This window comes from Boleophthalmus pectinirostris, unplaced genomic scaffold (genome assembly GCF_026225935.1).
Source record: "Boleophthalmus pectinirostris isolate CB_2022bp ecotype Guang Dong unplaced genomic scaffold, ASM2622593v1 HiC_scaffold_5, whole genome shotgun sequence".
Classification (NCBI taxonomy): domain Eukaryota; kingdom Metazoa; phylum Chordata; class Actinopteri; order Gobiiformes; family Gobiidae; genus Boleophthalmus; species Boleophthalmus pectinirostris.
Genome location: NW_026571404.1, coordinates 27277038 through 27297446, shown reverse-complemented (window position 1 = coordinate 27297446; position 20409 = coordinate 27277038). Strand labels below are relative to the sequence as shown.

General features: G+C 40.3%; 1 protein-coding gene across 4 annotated transcripts in view; it reads left to right on the top strand.

Annotated features, from left to right (window-relative positions):
* Positions 1-2383: 2383 nt before the first annotated feature.
* The window catches only part of ctbp2a (C-terminal binding protein 2a), a 67625-nt gene continuing 49599 nt past the window's right edge, over positions 2384-20409 (top strand). Inside the window, exons 1-2 of one of the 4 annotated variants that reach the window (XM_055162705.1) lie at positions 2384-2717; positions 12032-12241. The gene's annotated coding sequence lies outside the window, so the exon portion shown is untranslated. Of the gene's footprint in view, positions 2740-7114; positions 7138-12031; positions 12242-20409 lie in introns of those variants that run through there. The other 3 variants (XM_055162704.1, XM_055162706.1, XM_055162707.1) reach the window with 3 other exon arrangements.

The following is a 20409-nucleotide window of genomic DNA, read 5'->3' as shown; positions in this document are numbered from 1 at the left end:
CTCATGGTGCTTGCAGTTACAGGAGCAAATTTAGAGTCATATTGTCCATATTAGGAATAAGAATTCATTTCCAAAATACAAAATGGTGAAATAAAAAACCCAGAATATAGAGTGGGCTAATATGAACATTTTAAGTCCAAAATAACAAGGCTCACTGAAGCGAGAGGAGTGACTTTTTTTAAATGTAAAATCAAGTGGAGCCAGAGTCGATGGAGCCAGAAGCGCCCCCATGCTTACTTCCTACTGTATTTATTTTGATGGGTAGCGAGTTAGCAATGTCCATTTATATATACAGTCTATAGTTCTGACCTGTAAGATGACTGGTGGCATCATTAAGCAATAATGTATCCATGGAGATCCTCTACTAAAATTACATAGTAACTTTAAAAAATAGAACTATGATTATCTTGTCACGTTTTGTTTTTCACCTGTAGTAAATTGAGTGTTACATCCAAAAACAGTTATTCAGAACTCAAGTTGCTTTTATTTCCTGTCTACTTTTCACTTTCTAAATAAGTAGACCCATGTTGTAACTTAAATATATTTACGTAACAGTTAACAATAGAAGACATTTTGGCTATCACTTATCCCTTTACACAGCACAATCAATTCCCTGTACCAAGACTTTTACAACTCAATCTGCAGCAGCGCATGCATCCAATTATAATAACAGAATAAAAAAGGCATTGTAGATAAATCTCCCACGTGACACAATTGAATTTAGAGTGGCAACAAATATGCATACATACTTCATCATATGTTACTTTCTGTCAAACTGGGTCACGCTACGTTGCAAATTCAGCCATTTTTCTTCTTGGCACACTGATCTGATTTGTTAATGCCATTTTATTGATTTTGAGAAGGAATAATCTTACGCTTGACTTCCATATATAAACCTCCCTTAGGTCCACATTAATCTCAAATACATAGCGTTGCTTTTGCCTGTCTTCTTTTTCTTTTTTCTTTTTTTCATAACAGTTTTGGGTGCATTCCCGGTAGCCTACTTACATTATACTGCGGACAAAGTGACCACAGGGAAAGATCCTCTCTGGACAGCATCAGACCACACACCGACGTCAATTCATGAGCTGAAAATGCAAAACAAAAGGTATATAAATCGAGCAGGGAATTGGCTATTTATTCTGAAAAGATGATTCAAAACATTGAGCCTTGCTGGTGTTGGAGAAAGGGGGGGGGAGTACACTTGGACCAAAATGACTGTGGTAATTTAAAAGATGCTGTTTGCCATCTGCAGCGTTTAATGCACTCAGTAAATGGAGTTTGCGTACATTCGTCTGCTGTGACATGGGGATGTAAAGAAGAAGAATATAGATTGCATGTTTAGAGCATGACATCAAGGCACAGCTGCACCGGGTGTTCTCGGTTCCTGAATGGGCTGAATGGGGACAAATATAGTGAGCAAATAGGAGGAGCTTAAATATTTGTGACTGTATATTGACACCATTAATGAACACATAATTACCTCCCTATGGGCTGAGACTCATGAATATTGGTTATATTTGTCACACTCATCTCGGCTCATTCATTATGCGTTTTTTGTGTTATGTAGTTTAGGTAGTCCATTTTGTATACTGATCTGATATGATTTTGGGGATATTATGTAAAAAATAAGCTAACAAATATAAGCTCTAAAAACAATGTTTATTTGTTAATTCTCAGTTTGTTAGTGGCTATATGATTCAATGCCCAGTGCAAATAAACACAATTCTTCCTAGAGTGTGCAGTTAACCAAGTCCCCATTGACTTTCATTGGCCTCATAAGTCACGCGGTTTCTTCAAATGTGTTCAAATGTCTGTCAAGAACTGGCCAAGACCTAAGTTAGAGGAAAAGAAAGACAGTGAAGCCTTGAAGCCCCATAGCCTTTTCCAATCAAAGCATGTTTCTCAAAAATCCCCCACGCGCCCACCGTCCCATCTCTATCATGCTCGCAGAAGTGTGTGTTTGAAGTGCTCCTTCTCCCCTCTGCTTCCCCCTGCTCTCCTCTGCTCCTCTCTCCTCTCCTCTCCTCTGGTCCCCTCTGCACCTCCTCTGCTCTCCTCTTCTGCTCTCTTCTGCTCTCCTCTGCACCTCCTCTGCTCTCCTCTGCTCTCCTCTGCTCCTTTCTGATCTCCTCCTCTGCTCCTCTCTGATCTCCTTCTCTGCTCTCCCCTGCTCCTCTCTGCTCTCCTCTGCTCCTCTCTGCTCCTCTCTGCTCCTCTCCTCTCTGCTCCCCTTTTCTCTCCTCTCTGCTCCTCTCTGTTCTCCTTTGCTCCTCATTGCTCCTCATTGCTTCTCTCTGCTCTCCTTTGCTCTCCTTTGCTCTGTGTGCGCGGGTGTGTGAGCGCGCCAGCCGCGTGCGCGAGACAAGTGGGCAAAGGCTCCGCCTCGTTCAAAAAAGCGAGCGAGAAAAAAGGGAAAAGCAAACTGATACACACCTCTCAATTCTGGCAGGAGGAAAAGAATAGGAGTGTTTATGAAGCGTCCAAGTAAACAGCGGGATAACCAGGCAGAGCAGAGGCTACTTCCCCGCGTTAAACACCGACTACCGTGTTCTCAGCACCGGAGCTTGTCCCGCTGCCTTCAGGATTAAGTTCATCTAAAGGTGGATCATTATCTAAATCCGAGATAACAAGCGAATTTGAAATGCGTAGCCTGCCATGCTATTCCTGGAGCCCCCAAAGCCGACGTGTGAACTCCCAGTAAACAGCCTGTCGAGGTAGGACTCCATTATCGTCAAGGTGTTTTAAAAATACATATTTCGCTATAGTTTGAGAGCAATCCTCGCATCGCTGTCCATGTGTCCCTGCGCCATCAGCGAAGAGGGACAAGGGAGGGTGGGAGCAGTGCGTTAGCATGTCCTCCTCTAGCTGCTCAAGTGATGTGGGAATAGCCGCTATTAACTCCCTAATGAGCTGTCCACTTTGTACAAGGAACATCTTTAAGTTCACTTTAAGTTTTTATTTATGTTCTTCAATGCGTTTGGGAAAGTTACTGCACTATTTTAATAGCTATATAAAAGTTTTGGATATTATGTGTGTCATGTGTAAGCACACCCAGTTGCCTTTTCTAAGTAATTAAGAGCAATTATACAGACAGTCAGATTTCCTTTTTGAACACCTGCAGATTACAAAAAAGTAAAGGATGTTTTCCAACTTTTTACACATTGCATTTTGCTATTCATCAAGCAGTTATTGATGCAATGGTTCATTTAAACGACAATATGCAAGTCCACTGCTGTAATAATAAGAGCAACTAGAGACAAGCAGCCTAATCATGGTATCTGCATATCAAGTTATTTCAGAAATTGATTATTTTCTTATGTTTTAATACAAAACAAAATTTCACACCAGGAACTTAATTATGCAAATACCAAAAAACAGGTGCACCAAGGCCACACATTGATCACTTAAATCCAGTAATGTTATTTCTATTACAAAACGAACCCTAAAATTTAACAAACCCTAAAATTGCTAAGTTACCACATTCTTGTCTATGAACTAACATTATGTGTGTTACTTGAATTTTTTTGCCAGGTTGAGTGTTGGCAGCACTTTTACAGGGGAACCCACTTTTTGAAAAAAACTCTTTTAGAGGCTTGTGTGGAGGAGAGCTGGACGTAAAAGGAGATTGTGGTGGTGCAGGAGGAGGTGGAGGAGGGCGTCTCTATTGTCTGGCCAGTGAAGGGGTGGGGATTGGAGGCAGTATGCAGATGTGCTGCTGGCAACGGACATCTGCTCTCTCCCCCTGTGGGCATTGTCGCTACAGGCAGGGGAACTTAGCGAGGAGTCTGGCCGCTTAGAAAAGGCCCTTTGTGGATGAGAGAGGAGCCGGAGTTTGCTAAATGTTTGCTTTTCAAACTTGGAATATGTCAGATGATGGCAGCGCTGCTGGTACACCTGTCTTTGTAATTTAGACTTGCACAAAAGAGAATAAATTACACATACAATAGTAATAAAATAATGCAAATCAAAAAACATTGGAATCTTTAGGTCAAACATATAAACTAACAGTGGAAGTAACTGCAATGGTGCAATTAATAGAATTCGGGATTCAGCAATTTCTTATCTTCAGTGATCAGTTTGGGTCCACAGCCAATTCTCTGTCTGTAAAAGTGTGTGGTCTGGAGCAGAGTTCAGACTTTGGAGGAAGAAATTTGACTTTTTTGTTTAATGTTTATCTGTATCTGTATCTGTATTGTTTATGCTCAGAATTAATATCATATAATAGCATCATTTTAATTGTTTTTAAAAAGACAATATACAATCAAATCAAAAATCGCAGTCTGATCATTTGAGGAAGAACATTTTGTCATACTGCCCAGATCTAGAAACAAATATATACACAACATGTAGATGAAGGTGGGCTCTGTAATGCTATAAAATATAAAGTCAACAGTTATCTATTACATAAAAGTAAGTTGTTTCTAATTCCAAAAAGGTAACATTTAAATTTCAAAAAGCCCCAGTTCTTGATTATAAATTAGTATTTATCATGTTTCAACCACGCAGTGTACTGTATGTAGTCTACTCTCGCCTCTCCCCACATCCCCTCCCGTCATCCTCCGCTTTCACTCCCCAGGGGCTCCAACTTCCTCTCCTGTCTCTGTGGCCTGCCCGTGTTCAGATATGAAAGCATGGCCTCCCCACTGTTGGAAAAAAACAAATCACATGCAACATCACAATGTACATGACAGCTCCTATCAGGTCGTTTGATATATCGCTAAGGTGTAAAATGCCAAGAAAATGTAAAACCAACCCTTTTTAATATTTATGCTACCTAGCGTACGGCTTGTTTGATAGCAGCTATCATTGTCGACGCTTGTGTGCATGTGTGTGTGTGTGTTTGCGTCTCATTTGCTTCAACACGTATTCCCTGGTGGCTGATGGGAGTCAGTGTGCTGTGATTACGAACATGATTTGTGCTTGTACGGAGCACTGTTGAACACGGCTGATCTGCAGAGCTACATGCTTGCGTAGCCACTCATTTCTGTGTGTTTTTTGTGCTGTGTTTCAGAACAGAGAGGGGAAGCAGGAGCAGCGGTGCAGGGAGAGATGATAGCTTTTGAAAGCGCAGGTGCTGTCTCTCACTCCGCTCAACGCCGTCTTGTTATTGGACAGGGAGCCCATGCTGTTTATTGCATTGCTGTCATGTCCTACTTTTTTCTAGCGCGTATCAAACAGTGAATCTTGGCAGAATTTTGTGGCAGGCTGAGGAAAGAATATGAAACAGTGAATCAACCGTCTGTTTTTGAAGGCGCACAAGCAAAGCAATTACAATTGGTTAATCATATTCTCAGAGTCTAATACTCCCATTTAACACCGTGATTTGGACGCAGCTGAAATAGCTCTTGTGAACTCTACTGAGAATTCCCATAATGGCCAGGGCTCTAACGGCTCCTAAAAGTTCCCGTAGGAGTTGGTTTGAGAGGATTTCGCAGTCATGTGAGAGTGCTATGCATTGTGCAGAAGGAGGTAATGGGTGTGAAATTACACTGTGCCATCTGCAAGGGGCTACAATGTACAGCTCTGTGTCACCCGCATATAAACTGCTGGCACAGACGCTGCACTTCCAGGTGTGATTAAAACTAACCCTTGACATAAACAGCTGCAAATCTTCATCTTTTTAAGTGTTTCTTTGTTTAATGACAGCGCCCTTCGCACCTGTCAAAACAATGCTTCTCTTCTGTTTGCTGTCTGGTTAAAAGAAGAAATTTTATACCTTTTGTACAATTTCAAAGAGTTAAAGATTGTATTTTTTTTTTTAGTTGTTGTAGTTGTTCTTGAGTATAGACAAAGACTGTCTCGGTGGTGTGTTTTTGCATAATGGCTCCACTTTTCTGCACCTGTTTTGGTTATATTGTGTCTTTCTTTTTCTTCCAGTTGTGCAGACGAATTTTGAGTAAGATTGATGTGAACTCTTGTAGGCAGCAGGTGCGACTGTGATTTCCTGCACAGATAAAGCCTGTTTGCCCAGTCTGGTAACACACACGCCCTAGTTGCTCTTAAGTTTACACTTTTGTATAAGGGAGACATAGAATCATCATTCATTGTTTACTGCTAATGGTGCATCAAGTCTGCAATTTATTTTTAATGTACGATTTACTTTTAAAACTGGTACTGCAAGCACGGGCTACACTGGCATCACACAAGCTGCCAGCTCTGCCAAATCACAATGAGGTATTTTATCATCGTCTCAGCAGTGGCCAGAAAACAAGTGGAATAAATGCCAGGGCTGTATTTTAAAACATTAAGTTTTTAATTGAGACAACACTACATGATATACTCGGCTACCAGTGCCAAATTCTGAGGTTAGCATCCAATTTGTTTGCTCAATATGCTACGCTACTTTTAAATGTTACTTGACATAAAAAATAATATATCTTTGCTATATTTTTACACATTTATTTACTAATACATATGTTTTTATATTTGATGCTAGCTTTAAATAATTATTGATGATTAAAATGTTTATACTTACTTATATAAATCCACAAATTAAAAATTGCTTGACATGGATAAAACTGAAGTGAACTAGTTTTATTTTTAATTAGTAATTTTGTGATGACTAGGCTCAATGTTATATCTTTACCCACATAAAGCTGATATATATGTGATAACTGAACATGATTTAAACATATCTTGTCTGAGATAAGTAAATGTTTAAACAAAAGTGGAATAAAACAATTAGATTGTGTCGAGTAAAGAGTAACTTGTGCATTATTAATGAAACGGCTTATATAAACCCGTAGTGAGTGTGGACACTGGATGATTAAAAAAGCATTTCCTTAAATTATTAACTCATTATATCAGCGGTGGGTGCAGTGGAGGATGTTTACCATGGCCTGTATTTATGTGACTGGGAGTTGGCTCTCAGCACTTGGCCGTCTAATAACCTCCCACCAGGTGTAAACCATCGCAGTGTGTCGCCCGTCACTGCTCCTCGTTAATGACCAGCCATTTCCCTCCAAAGAAGCCCTAATTGCTCTCCTCTGCACTGGTGGGCATTATGCAAGAGCGAGGGACGGAGCCATGGAAGGGTGCAGTTGAAATCTAAAGGCAATGTTCTCCGCAGCCATGGTGAAGTGTTTGCCAACAGTGATTTCTCCTCCTGACCCCTCCTCTCCGGCCCTTGCCATGGTAAGTGCTTTAACCACCTGCCATTAACTTTCATGCAAACCTCGCTGGATTAGGAATGAATAGCGGCACTGGCGTCCAACTATGTGTGTGCACCGTATGTGTTTGTGTGTCACTTTGAGGAGAACTAGCTAAAGACAAAGCACCATCTGCACGCAGCAGGCTGTCCTGACTGCCCGCTCTCCTCTCTGGGACATAGGAGAGGCGTTTTGCACAGCATTGTTATGAAACTGTTCCTGCCGCTGCTGTTGCTACGCTGCTTGTAAATGCTGACAGCTAATAATGTCCTCCTGGATGACAGTGCCTTGCTGGAGCCACAGAGACAGAGACTAATGAAGAGACAGGAAGTGAAATAAGGGGCTGATACAGTGGAAGAGAGCAGAGATCCTTCTCTGTGTGTGAGCTAGTGAAGTTTGGTCTAAAGATCACACACGTACAGAGTGAAACTCCAGCCAGCTGTATTGTGTTTTATTTCCCCTTTCTCTTGTTCCTTCCTTCCTGTACGGTAGGTATTCTCCTGCCTCAGCGTCTCCGTGGCGATGGCAGCTGGTGGAGGAAGGGCTTGATTGTGTCAGAGAGCGCCCTGCTCAGTCCAGCTGACATAGACTTGTGTCAGGAGGATCCATGGTGCTGATGTTAGGGAAGCACAGAGTGAAAGAGATGTCGAAAATGCTGAAGTGGGCCTGGGCCAGTGGAGAGATGCCTCTGTTTGTTTGCCTTTCTGCTGAGCACCACTTCACACAGAAAAGTTTTTTGGCTGAATTTGCTGACGGCGTGAAAGGAAGAAAGGAGTGTGAGTTGTGGGAGTCACTGGTGGGCACTCGGAGCTGCGGCTATTGTGGGTCTGTGACATTGACATTTGGACGCGCCAAGGGGGAGAAAAGAGTTAAAAAGCATGAGTTTTTTAGCTGTCTCTTACCACACAGTGTTTTGCCTCTGCAAACATTCACCACATGAATATGCATGATAAGTCCTCTTTTCTTCTTTGCCCTCTGAGCTGTATTTTTTTCTACCCAGAGACCTGTCGTGTTGTGTTTGATTGGCCCTGACATTTGAAAAGGTCCTTGAAAAAAAGTTGTTTATGACAACTGGAGAACTCTCCTTGCAGCAGAGTAAAAATGGCATTTTGAAAGGAGCACAGCTCCTGCATATTTAAATGCTAATAGCTGGGTGAATGTGCAGGCTAATAGGATGTTTCAATCTGGAGGATTGCAGTATGCAGTCCCTTGGCCTGAGAGCTGCTTTGAAGAGCTGAGGACGATGCACCCGTTTATTTTGGTGACTGGTACTGATGAGTCTGAAGTTTGTTTTATATACAAATAAGGATGCATTTGTTTCTTTATGAGTGTGATTATGTCAGCACATAAGCCAAAACAAGTGCTTATTTTCAGAAGTAACCCTCAGGGAGTTTTGGAAGATCTGGCATCTGTAGAGTATTATTGCGATGGTTATGATGCAGATAAAGTTTAACAGCTTGTTTTACAAGCTTTCAGATGTTGTGTCAGAGTGGGCTGCTGTTTCAGCTTGGGCCCCTGGGGTTTGGACTGGGCAGCCCTGCAGTGAAGCTCTAGGTCCCTGTTTTATTATGCACCATGTGTTAACAGAGGCCAGACACAAGTGCCATGAATCCCCCTGGACTTTGACCGGCTTTCTGTGTTTGGCCTCATGGCCTTGGTCTGCTTCGAGCTTTTGCACTGGATTACAGGTTGTTCACAACAAGTCTTTGCCCTTTCATTACTTCCATCTTTTGGTGCATATTAAAAAGCTTTTAATTTCAATTTTTCCGCTTTAATGTTCACTTGGTAACAGTTGTTGACACATGCTACCTCACATTAAAAGGGTTTAGAACACAGTTTAGGTGTACAAGTGGCTCACTAGTTTGCTTTTAAGACACACTCATCCTGTTGCACTAATGGAAAAGTGTAATTTCTTGTGAAAGTAGTTGAAAAGGTCTCCCGGCTGTGTTGATTTATTGAATGCCACAGTTCAGGGGGTGAATATGTGAAGATTAGCGTGTCCAAAGAACATGCAGTTTGTTTTTTAAAGCCCTAAGTTCACCTTTGCAGCGCGCTATCGCTGCTCTAACACACTGGGTTAAAGTGCCTTCATATCATGCTTTTTATGCATTTAACAGCCTTTTACTTGCTTAAATGTTGGCACACATCCAGACAGGAAAATCTGGCAGCTGTCCATGGATCCATTTGACTCCTAAAGCACACAGTTAAGAGAGGGACTGTACTTCCTATTGATTTAGACAAGCTCCGGATCACTGCTGTATCTGCACTGACACATGCACAAAATCACATAGCGACAATTATTATATCTCCTTGTTCTGCCTCTCATCGCTCTTGTTACATAAAATGGTGTATTATCTTGTCAGTTCTCCCAGTTCAAAAGTGTTGACAATGTGAGTGGTGAAGCTGAGCGATGGCGTCTTATCACCTTGGCTATATCTCCATTATGAATATGGATATTATCAGTGTTTGGTGAGCCCCAGGCTAGTCCTTTGATTCTGCACTGCCGAGAAGCACAGTGGGACGGTTGGCTTTTCAACTCATCAGCTTGTTCGCTCCGAAGGATGTTTGATTTGCTGCCGTATGGAGATGTTTGATTTCTGATCCCAAACAAAGAGGATTTACAGAGGGTTAATGTTTGACGGAGTCCCTCCTACTCAGAGCTGGGTAAACACATCCCCTGGGAGTTAGTCTGCGGTTTGGATTTTTGTGACTTCTGTAAAATGATCCTTTTTCATGCTAAACACATGTTTGTTTTGTTCTATTCATTTTCATCGTCCTCATCAATCACTGAGCAGTCTTACGTGAGACAAGACATTTATTCATTTCACTTTCAATATCATTTGGCTTGTTACAAACATTTTGCCCTTTTCCCCATCTGAAGACAGGCCAGTCCATTAGTAAGATAACAAAGCTGCAATATGTTGTCCAACTTTCTTTCTACATAAATAAACTTTGCTTGCTTTCTGCTGACACACAAATATGTCACATTAAAGCAGCTTAGCCTAATTTAAAAAAAATAAATGAACCTTCCGATATTATTCAACACTGTGACTATGCATTACTGTTTGAAAGATCAGTTTGTTTTTGGAAGCCTTAAAGTTGATGTAGCGAGGGGAACATCTCAGTTGAATTTCACGCATCGGTCGCTTTTTTCAGGTAGCTATAAAATTGCTTTTTTTGCTGGGTTTTGTTTTGTTATTTTTGCCCGGAAGATGCCACAGGGATGTTGTTTTCATTTCTCCGCGCTCTATGATAAACTGGTGGTAAGATGCTCTTGTGTGTTTTCAGGTCTCCACAGCCTCCAGGGGAAGTTTCAGATCAGAAACCTGGCTGTGCAGAGCTTTCTGTTGGTTATTCTCTGGCCCTGACCTCTGCGCGGCCGTCTCTCCATCGCTGAGCTCGCTGTCCTTTATTTTCTCTAAATAACAGTAGTGCGCCCTAATCCATCAGTGCCTCCGTGCAGTCAGCGTCTCCCTCTCCACTGTGAGCTCCTCCTCGCAGGTGGCTCAAGTGCACATCGGCCTTTTCTCTGATTTTCTCTGTCCATGCTGCTGTCCTTGGTGTCCAGACTCAGGCTACCAAAACAACCAAGCAACTTGTCCAATTAGATATGCCCATCATGTGACTGTGGATGCTTTTGAAAATACTGTGGGCTAACAAATCTCTTTCTTAACTTAAGGAAGTATGGATGCAGTGATATTTAAAAAAAAACAACAACAATGTATACGTATTTTGATACATGGCCCAGAATATACGATTTCAATTTTTTTTTCTATCTATTGTTGATCTGCTTATTATCTATCAAAATTATTATACTTAAACTGTTTTTTCTTGTTTTACTCCAGAATTTGTGAAAGTAAGGCACAATTAACCCCTGACCACATATGTATATTGTATTAGCGTTGTATTGATTCAGTATTGTATTGTTATACGCCAAAAAATAAGTGGGAGTTGAAAGACATTTTTTGGTTAAAATGGAAAAGAGAAGTTGTATAGATTTACAAATATGCAAAGCTTTTTTTGGTATGGTTTTGACAGAAAATTCTTTTAAACTGGAATTGAACCTGGTCAGAGTTCATTTGTTTCCTTTCTGTTGGCGAAAGAAGCATCTCCAGTTTCCTCTTAACTGTACAGTTTTGAACACAAGCTTAGGGCATTTATGTAAATGCAATAAAAGCACAGACTTTTCTCTTTTTTCCATTTTTCAAATAAATCCATTAGCATTTTCAACTTTTCATTGTTCACTATCTCTGTTCAGATGTGGTAATGCTGTTGGCTCTTACTAGAATATGTTGCCTCTGTACATCTATATGGCATCAGAGTATGTATTTTTAAATCATGGCTTTATAGTTGTATAATATTGTATTACTTTGAGACAATTACTTCCTTTAGCACATTGTTAGCATGATGAAGAGGTTGACTGTAAGTGTAGATAATTTGCAGTTACCATGCAGTCGTTGTCTATAACTAAAATATAGACACTGGCGTGAATTCTTGTAATGTCAAACCAATTAAACCAAGCTATTATTCACTGCGTACCATGAAAGTGGAGAACAACAGAACAAAAAGTCATGACATCCGTTTTAATTACACCCAGCTGTAATCACAACTTTACCGGAGCTGTTGCTGACCAAAGTTACCCTGTATGGTCTACTCTTTGTAAACAGTATGATGTTTGTGTAATCCCTCAGTTGTCTAGGTAGGATCCATAGCAAATGATTAAAAATAAATAAATACATAAATAGTTAGCTCATCCCTTCAGGCAGATGTAATGCAGTGTCCACCAGCAATCTGACCAGAACTGAAGAAGCAGCTTGGATGATTTATGTAATGTCTTCAATCACAAACTTTTGACCGAATTGAATTTTTCTTTTGCTCAGTATGAAGTACGAGTGTGCAGCCCCCCTCCCCGGAGAATGGATGCAGCCATAAACCCACCTTGGCCCCGGTTTTGCAGCCATCGTGTCTGTGTGGGCCCAGCTGAGACTGACAGATGGAATCATTTCACAGGCAGACATAGAGGCAGGCTACAGGAGAGCGCGGTGTGCTTTAACAGTGCTGGCGTCGCGGTGGAGGGTGCACTAATCTAGGTCAGTGGTGTTTCGGCGCACAGATAGGTGGCCTCTGGGGCGACTTGGCCTTTCCTTAACCCCATTAACACGACTAACATGCAGTCTGCTCGTATTATAGCTCGCATCCTAAGAGCTAACAAGATGGTAATGCTGTGAGCAGGTTGATGGAGTCTCAGCTAGTACACTGCAATTATCACTCACTTTGTCAGTCACACAGCTAATCACAAGGAAATCCATAGGCACTGCATTAATGGCTTAATTAACACGGAGGCCTGTTGGAGTCCTTATGCAGTGATTGGCGTATTGTCACATTCCATAGGTTACGATTGGTTTCATTACTATCTTTAGGAACATGTGCTCTACAATTTATTATTTCTAATGACATTTACAAGACATTAATCTGAGTCCACTCTCAACCACATAACTAAGTAAGAAAGTATCCTTCATTAGTGGTAGGGATTCCACAATATGAAACTTTAGTGTTACGATTGATGTGAGAAGGTGCATCACAATTTTACGGTTATTCATGATTATTTACCATAACTAAGCTACAGTGACAATAGATGAAGATTTTTCTATTATGTGACCAACTTTATGAATGATAATGTAAAGTTCATGTGACAAACATTCACACTTTCGGTTACTTTTTTTAGTGTGTTGATTGAACTGAAATATACTGAGATCAAGAATCATATCAGTTAACCAAATACCTACTTCAAAAAGGTTACTGATTACTTTAATATAATAATAAGTAATTTCAAATCAGTGACACCTTTGTGTTTCTCTGTAAACATACAATGTCCAGAAGTGAACTTGAAATTGGAGTGACAACTGTCTGTCTATCTCTATTATAGTAAACTACTCACTCATTTATGGAAAGTCCCACTGCGATTTTTTAGGGGAGTTTTGGCCCTTGTTTCTTCTCCTAATCCTATCAAGCAAAGCAAAAAGGCAAAATAAAAAAATAAATCCAAACATATTTATCTGTGATAATGGTTTCCTGATGGCAGCCGAAACACCTCAATTTCAAGAACATTGTCCAGCTGACCAGATGAAGTCTTTTCTACAATAGCAAAAATATCCTTCATTGCCAATAACAGAAGAAAGGTCTTGTTTATCCTAACATTTAATCGTGTCACTATCCAAAACAACTATCTGGATATGAAAACATTGCATTATAGACATCATAATAACTAATTGTGCTGCAAAAAGATCATTCACAGTGTTGTACTCCTTTTAGCTCTGTCTCTCCCACTGAGAATGACATCTTACTGTCACGAACCCCCTCTTTAGAAATGTCAAATTGTGAACAAGCACTCATCGAAAATATTCACATTTGCACCCGCTCTCTTAATTGATCTTGGCTTAATTTGCAGATTAATTGCTTTTTACCAGCACTGCATATGCATCAGGTCCTCAGCAGCTAATTGGTAGGAAGACAGATCATCAAGTTCACCAATTACGCGGCGCGCTACACACCCCGAACACGCAAAAATGTACAAGTGTGTGTAATTAAAAGGAAACTATTTTAAGTGGGATCATGAAGATGCGTATGAAGTTTTTATTATGGAGATAGTGCTGCTCCGTAATGCTTCTAATGGATAATGGGGGAGGTTGAGCATGACTTTGTAGTAGCATCAACCAAGCTGCGTTTTTGTTTCTAATTGCCTCTCTTAACTGGGAATATTTTATCTTGCAAACGTACCATTTTAGTGTAGCCTTGAACAAATGTGTGAAAACTCTGCGCTTTTTTCATATATTTAAAAATCGCTCTATTCAACAAGTCAACAGATGGTTTGTAATAGTTTAAAGATGACTTGTAGTAGTAGCCAACTAAAAATCCACATAGCCAGTACAAAAGAATTAATCATGTACTGAAGCCAAGATCTAAAAAAGTGTTCCAAATCCAGAGTGTTGAAACTGCTGCAGCGGTTTAAAACTTTGGCATGGTTCGTGGGCACTGGCTTTTTCTTTGGGTTTCTTACAGTAACGCTCTGGCACAGTTGGTGTTTGTAGTCAGCATATCTTAAAATTAGTTTAAATTGTTGAATGGTACTTTCTGCCTAATGAGATCACCTAATGCAGGGTCCTGGGGTGAAGTGGAAAAGGCTGTTTGTTGGAAGACTGTTATGGATGACAGATAAACAACATGAAGGCTTCTGTGAGGATTTATCATGCTGTTGTGTTGTAAGGCATTTTGGATATATAGTACATAGAGATGGATTAGGATTGTAGGTATGAGTGAAACTATGGGCTTTTGTTAAATATTAGTATTGGTCAGAGTGAAGAATGTAACTGATTTGGCAATTCCCACTTTGTCCCTGGAGCATCAGATGTGTTTTTTTTTCCCAGTCAGACTACTGAGTTAAAATGGAAATAGAAGAAGAACGAAGTGAAAATCTGTGGCTGTAAATTTTCATAGATGTTTTTATATATCTCAGATCATTTTATTTTATTTATGAATTTGTGAACTTACATTTCTGTGCCTTGCGTTAGATTTTATAATCTTGCCAAATATTTGTTTCTGAACACAATGGTAAAACCAATTTCTAAGATTTATGGAAGATGAGACAAATTTAAAATCATAAGACGGCACACATTCATCCTTAGATTGCTGCTTAAAAAAAATAAAATAAAATTACGATAAGTGAATATTAAAAGTACTTGATGCCACTGGTACAATAACCCTTTAGCGGGTAACCCCTGGTGTCGCCTTACGACTCTGTGTTGTTCTTTAAACCATTCTTGTTATGTAATGCTTGTGTAACACATAACTCCTTGTTTATTTCTTACTTAAAAATTAACTGCACTAAATATATGACATTACATTAGAACATGTGTATTATAGTCAATCAAATAAGTTACTTATTTGGCCCTCTACAGCTCATATCTTATGATACTACTAAAATCCCCACTAGTGTAATGAAAATGTAGGCAATAAATATTGAGCACACCAAAATATATTGTCCTCTGTATTTCATATAGGCATACTGCATGAGAAGTTGATTTAGTAATTATTGTGACAGACCTATTCACACACAATGGTTCATAAAATCACTCATGGCAAAAATACCAAAAGTTTGTGTGTGAGAATATGAAGCTCTAAATGCTGTCTGATAATGCCATTGGAGTTGCACTGGTTAGTGAAGGCTAGCTGTAGATGCAAGCATTGTTTTTGTATTTATGAAAGTTGATAAATGAAAGGGAAATGGGGAGATGGGTCCCTTAGTACACGACTGAGCTCTTCTGCCGTTGCTTTGACAGAGCACTTGTTTACTGTTGACCACATGTTTGACAGAGATAGACTCACTGAAATGAATCATAGCTTGTCTTTTGTCATACAAGGGTTCAAAGTTTAATCTGTGTCCTCATCTCACTGTGAGACCTACAACCCACTATCAGTCTTACATCATAAATGTCCAATGAGATTTTGCTATTTTGCTAAGTTGCTGTGACAAGAGTTTTGTTTCTGTGGCTGTGTTTGTGAGCAGTGCTGGGTTGAAATCAAAAAAGAAATATCAAATGAATGTGGCTTAAACCTATGGAATTCCATAGATTCCTCCATTCCTCTTAGAATTCTCTAGATCTAAAACCGCAGCCTCCTAAAACCAGTTTTGCTATTGTCTATATGCTTATTATTGTGGCTGTGTCCATATGAATTTCCTTGTCCATAACGGTGAATGTGTAATATTCTTTGACGTGTTTACAATGCTTTATATTGAATTTGGATGTGCAGTATATTGTAGTGAGTCCTCAGCGGTCCGTGCTCTGTGATGGTGTTATGAAAAAATAAATAGCCAATTATCCCAGTGGAGGTTTGTGCCAGACTTTGTTTGAGTTGATTAGATGTAAGTAGAGAAGGAATGCAGGCCACGGTGAAAGGCTTGATGGGTAAGGCTAACAGGCTGCCGCGCTCAATAATGTCACCATTATGCGTTTCCTGGGTGACTTAAACGAATAGGCATTATTACAAAATTGTGCATTAGCCCAAGTCAGCAGTTAGCAGCGCTGCAGTCTCATTTGGGTTTGAGAGGAAATGATGAGGATGAGGGGGAAAAAAAACGTAAAGATAAAAGGACGCCATGTGCCAGAGGCTGACATGAAAAAGCGAGTGAAATAGATACGGATGGACTGACAGAAGCTATAGTGATAGACAGGTAGAAAGAGGAGAGATGTAATTGTCAGTAGGCCTTGTATTTAGACAGTGAGGAGCGCAGGGAGAGAGAAGAGTGGCTGGCAGCGAATGGGCAGGTTGTAAATCAGCACGGTGAGAGACAGCTTTACGTGGCCCTCGGAGCCCCAACTATCCGATTAATGAGAGAAGAGGAACCTTAACCACCTTCCCCTCTCCTGCCTGTTTTTTCTGCTATCTTGCACTTTCAGGGGACATAAATCATAGCCTCTTAAGCAGTCACTTTGGGAAACTGCCGCTCCTGCACACTCGTACACACACACACACACTCACACACACACTCACACGCGCCCCGCTCCTCAAATGTTAACTATAAGCTATTGGTGTTTAAGGCGCACAGTGTTAATGAGATTCTACTGCAGCCACTGCCCAATGAAACGACATCTACCAACAGGCCGTGTGCTAATCTGTAATTTTATTGTTGTAATAGTGTGGACAAAAGGTTAGGCTGTACAAAAAGATAACACGAGTGAAACAAAAATATAGTGACACATTGGATTGTTGCCAGATAGAAGACCTTAGGCAGTGCTTTTAAATCCTGCACCTAAATAAGCTATCTCCAGCCCGCAGGACTGCAATCAAGTTTAATTGTTCAATCATTTATGCTACTTTGTATGGCAAGGTAAGGATGAGCATTATGTTGTACTACTTATGTCATACTCAGTACTTTTCCCTATCCACAAAATGACTTTACATTGATTAGAAATAAACAAGTGATTGTTGCCTGAATAATAGATTTCTCTGTGCAACAGAACAGTTGGATAAGTTGGCCAACTTGCGTATGGCAGAATATCCACTACAAATTCTCCAAGCCTCTAGAGAAAAATAAACAGCACTAGATGATGAGAGCAAGGGTGAGCAGGTTGAACACCGGCTTTTAGAGCTCCCCAACTGACAAATATTGTTGCCATAACTTAACTTTAGTCTATGGGTTTACTTTTCAATAATTAAAAATAGTACTACAGTTGAATTTTTAATCATTGTTTTTTTTAGTGATTGGAACTTTTGACTACTTCATATAAAACTTTGTTGTTAATATTATTCTGACACTGCCAAGTCTTAAAGAGTTGTAATATTATTGTGAAATTCACAAAAAGATTTTTAGTGTGTTGAACGTTTGTTTTTGTACATGGCTACATGTCGTGCAGTTTACTTCCAACAGTTTAACCTTGAGCGGAGCCACCTCTCAGCTCATCTCTCAAAGCCTTCCTCTGAGAGGCGACCTCACCGAGATAAAGACAGTTTTTCCTTCAACTTTCCTTTTCCTTCTGTTTTTTTTTTTTTGCACTATTAGTACCAGCCCAAACAAGATCTCATGGGCTGCCCAGCTTTCAAGTCCTTTTCAACACAGAGACAAGAAACAGAAGAAAGAGAAGCACCGTGGAGCAGCAAAAGTGTGGGAAAGTCTTTCTACTTGTGGCATGTGAGAAAGAGAAGTTACAAATTCATAAGGGCTCAACCTGACGCAACAGCTGCAACAACGGCGTGTAACGCTCTCTGCACTCAGGCCCGGCTCTGGCACTGACATGGAAATATGAGTGGTGCTGTTTGTGTTTGCAGAGGAGTAGGACACAAGGAGGAAGCTGTCTGTATGGAACAACTGTCTAGAAGTTTGTATTGGTTATTGTCAAAGTGGCAATGACTGCTATTAAGATGGGTGAAAAAACACTTGTATCGGGAAAGAAATTCTACATTGCCATCGGGTAGGTATCAGACAAAATCCTCAAAGCAAATTCAGCTTTGTCAGATAATTTCACCTCAATTTATGCCAAGTCATCGAAAACATCACTTCTTTTTCAGTTTAACAACCATTGCTCGTCAACTAATTCTGCTTGAAAATGACCCTTTTCTATCTGCCAAGAAGGTTACTCTTGACATTTGCCACAACACGATCTGAAGAACTTTTATAGGCAGTATAATAGCAGCCCACATTACATAACGAGAGCCCTGCTTTTGACGCGACTTTTTGCTTTCTCATGTAAATGCAGCTATTTAAGGCCTTCCAACTTCTTGTGAACCCCTAGTGTACACCGTCGTAGTTTGTGTTTTTGACTTTTTCCTCTCCCTCTCTTGCAGCCTCAAGCATGTCTTCCAGGTCTGTCTTTGTTCACTTACATAACAGTTCTTGGTTTGTAACTCTCCAGCAGCGATTGTGTTAAGGGCAGCAGAATAGCTCCTCTTCTTCTCTGGCTCTTCTCTCGATGAGCTCAAAGTTGTTGTTGACTTTTCGACCTGTGCCGTGAGCAGGCTTTTTTTTTTTTTTTGTCTTCCTTTGGCTCTCAAATGGAGTGTATCCCCTTGTCACATGAGTCAGTCTCTGGAATTAATTTATGGAAATGAAGTCATGTATACCACAGATTGGGGGTTTGGGCTGAAATGGTGTGTGGAACTGCTGAATAGTGGATTTTTGTTGTGAGCCAGGAGGGTTTGCAGTCCCCCGGAGACCACCAGAGAGGGTCTGGGCCTGAGCTGTCATGTCTGAACGCTTCCAGGTGCACACTTGACTTCCATCAGAGGTTTTCAAGGTAGGTCCACCTCTACAGCTGCTATAAAACAGGTAAAAACAAGGACAAGTTTGTGGTGGAGAATTAACTGAAATGGAACAGTTGTTTGCAGTTCAATCTTCTCTTGGAATCCTGTTGACTTGCGATGTCCCGACCAGCTTTACATTCTCTTTTCCTTGCCATTTCACATAAACTTTTATTTTTCCCGGCTTCCCATGACAGAGATCCAAGAAAGACAGACTTTTCTACCTAGTTGTTTGGCTAACCCCATCTTGCAATGTGTGTGTGGTTGTTTTTTGTTTTTTTTCCTCAGAGACTGCAGGAGGAGATTGAGAATGCCTTTTGCAACCTAAAACAAATTCAGCTAATTTACCTTAACCTACACAACAGATTGTTGTTTTAGTTAATTTGTTTTATTTGGTGTAGGTAGAGTTCATTTATGTCTTTGGTATCTTTGACCTATATTCTAGGGCTCAGCCAATATGGATTTTTTTGGAGCAGATGTCAATGTTAAAGGATCAGATTATGATTAATCAGCAGTGTTAACTTTCTTTTAATATTGTTATTTAGCATGACTGACCACATTAGTGTGGTTAAGAAGCATGTGGGAAGTTGGCTGAATAATGTTAAATACATTTACAAAATCCTCAAGAGCTGCTTTGGGCTAGTGCGGTCTGACATACAGTATTTTGCATGGTGATCAATAACAGAAGGACTGTCAAACAAACTCGGCAACAGGATTCTGGTTTTCTGGGATCCAGAATACACACATCTCCAATATTTTACAAAGATGTGAGACTGTTCACCAGAATTGTATTTCTTGAGTTCAGATGGGTGTGATTGGCAGGTGGATTAGCCAACCAGGGAAATGCAGTCTGTCTGCATCAAAACAAATATGGTTGCTTATGAGGAAAAAAGAAATGAAAAAGTATCACAGGGGACTAAAAAAAAAAATGAGAGAAGCTCTAAACTCTGTTCATCTGAGGTGAGTTATGTTTGATTTTGTTCTGAAATAAACAAATCTGATTGCACAGTACAGTCTGAATCTGGCTCAAGGCACAACTGAGGGAGTGGTGATCAGACTGATTTCCTTCTGTATAAAAAATACAGAGAGACGTCATTCTGGACATGTGATTCTGGAGATTCTAAAGGCTCTACGCTTTAAAATTTTGGTTTCACTTTGTAAAAACCGTCTGACCTTGCAGCGTTGGAATTCATTCCCTTGACAGTAGGCGGGTACTTTTTTTTATTTAACCAATCGCTGCTATTTGGTAGTCACGTATGTAATGCGCCGCTAACAGGGCTAACTGGTATATTAAGCTTTTCCCGTAGGAAGAAGGGCAATATCTTTCTCCTTGATGAAATTCACCAAACATTGTCTTTATTTTGGCTTTAAATCCTCGATCTCAGGAATCATTGACAACACTGAATATATGGCTCTTCACTGATTGGCTGGTGCCAACCGTCTAGTGTATTTTGATTCCTGACAT